This window comes from Mandrillus leucophaeus, unplaced genomic scaffold (genome assembly GCF_000951045.1).
Source record: "Mandrillus leucophaeus isolate KB7577 unplaced genomic scaffold, Mleu.le_1.0 Scaffold146, whole genome shotgun sequence".
NCBI lineage: Eukaryota > Metazoa > Chordata > Mammalia > Primates > Cercopithecidae > Mandrillus > Mandrillus leucophaeus.
In genome coordinates, this window is record NW_012101432.1 from 3,759,284 (window position 1) to 3,761,456 (window position 2,173).

The window sequence follows — 2,173 nt, forward strand, 5'->3', positions numbered from 1 at the left end:
CAACCTCCACCTCCCAGGTTCAAGTGATTCTCCTGCCTCAGCCTCCCGAGTAGCTGGGACTACAGGCGCCCACTACCATGCTTGGCTAATTTTTGTATTTTTAGTAGAGATGGGGTTTCAAGATATTGGCCATGCTGGTCTCAAACTCCTGACCTCGTGATCTACCCACCTTGGCCTCCCAAAGTGCTGGGATTATAGTCATGAGCCACCCCGCCCGGCCACAAATTTGTAAACTTCCTGAAAACGTTACGAGTTGTTTGTTTTTTTTTTTTCCCATTGGCTATCGTTAGTGTTAATGTATTTTATGTGTGTCCCAAGACAATTCTTCTTCTTTCAATGTGGCCCAGGGAAGCCAAAAGATTGGACACCCCTGCATTAAACAAACAACTGAAAGATAATGTGAGATAGTAAACAATGTTAAGAAGAAAATAAAATAGAACAACTTTGGATCAGGTGGTGAGGGTGGCTTCTGAGGAGGTAAGTGACCTGAGGCTTGAGAAAAGTCCGAACAGACATGTGAAGACTTGGGACAGAGCATCCCACATGAAAGTCACAGCAAGTGCAAAATCCTGAAGACAGGACCCAGGACAGGAAGCCAGCATGGCTGGGGTGTAGTGGATGAAGATGTTGGGGTTTGGGATTTTACCCTATTTACAGGCTCATAAATTAGCCTGTTACTATTTCATGGATACCAGAAGATGACATGAGCCTCCTGGGTTAGGCTCATAGCACAGCCAGCAATATTTAGCATCAGGTTTTCCTCAGTTTCCTTTGTCTCCAAAGTCCCAGGAGGGCAACACAGACGGGCCAGGTGGGTGGCATGTACTCAGTGAGATGTGTCCACCTGAGAAACGTCGAGATCAGGAACCCACTGCTCTATTTATGGCAAGTGGTAAGCAAGACTGCTCTTTTTGTCCTGGAGAGAGACGTAATCTCATCCAACCAGCCTGGGTCAAGGGCGGCCGGAGTCTTGCATTTTCAACATACACAGTGAGAATAGGCAGCACGCTCAGGTCCATGGTAGATTGCCTCTGCCAACAGGGGCAGAGCATGCAGAAAGGCAGACCTGGGTTGTGCAGGACCTGATGTGGCCCTGGCTGGGATTTATTCAGGGGTGGCATGAGCCTTCATTTACCAGTTGCTGTCATTACACCAGCATATTCATGGATACCTGCAGGCTTCTTACTCTGTGCAGGGAGCAGTCAGGGTCGTGGCAAGAAACTGCTGGAGTATTCAAAGGATTAACTGAAAAACAGAGTAGTGAAGGGACTACTTACAGAGGCATGGGCTGGGTCAAAGCCATCAGTAAGTGAAAGCGAGTGACTTAGGGACCACTGTCACCAGAAGCCAGAGAACCTGAAGCCTTAGGAGAGAGCTGCCAGGTAGCTACTGTCAGCCAGACAGTGAAGCAGGGAGAGGAATGGGAGTTGAGTGGAGAGGGGTAATGCCCCAACCACTCTTTCTCTTCCAAACACTAATCTCTCCTTCCCTTATTCCCAGTGGACAAATGCAACCAAGCCTAAAGACAAGTGCTGTTGCGAGGTCAACATCCAGGAACCAGAGCAGGGCGGAGCAATCCACAGAATGGATCTGGGGTGACTCATGGAGGAAAACCAACACACAGTATCATTTAATTCTTTTAAAAAAGATAGAAAATTATACCATACCCAGAATTACTAAATTCTAAATAGAGGGTATATTGCATTTGCATTTTTAAAAGAATGTTTCCCCATATATCTTTTAAAAATTCATTTTAAAGATATACAATAAAAAGCGTTTAACTCTGTTTTTCAAAATAATTTGTTTATAAAATTGGACTGACTCACCCACTTATATACAAGGTGTTAAAGGCATTTGTGTTTGTTTGTTTTACACTCCGGAAGGAGCCCTGGCCTAAGGGACAGGAAAAGTAGATTCCAGTCCCAAATTTATCATTAACTGGTTGTAAATGACAGGGTTGCCAATAGTCTCTGAGCCTCTTTCCAGTTAACTGCGATGTTTGAATACTGCATACGATCAAGAAGGCAGAACTTTCTCTCTGCTATGGGAAACAGTTGGGTTGCCTGAACTTTGTAATTAGCTTTGCCTTACTGTTTGTTTTTCAGTAGAGTTTTTTTTTTTTCTCTTCAGCTCTGATTTAATCAAGGTTCTTTCTTATGACTACCCCGCTCCA

General features: G+C 44.8%; 1 protein-coding gene across 1 annotated transcript in view; it reads left to right on the plus strand.

The window, feature by feature from the left end:
• The window catches only part of LOC105535442 (formiminotransferase N-terminal subdomain-containing protein), a 100,705-nt gene extending 98,909 nt beyond the window's left edge, over nucleotides 1–1,796 (plus strand). Inside the window, exon 4 of the transcript XR_001005427.1 lies at nucleotides 1,501–1,796. The gene's annotated coding sequence lies outside the window, so the exon portion shown is untranslated. The remainder of the gene's footprint in view (nucleotides 1–1,500) is intronic.
• Nucleotides 1,797–2,173: the final 377 nt, after the last annotated feature.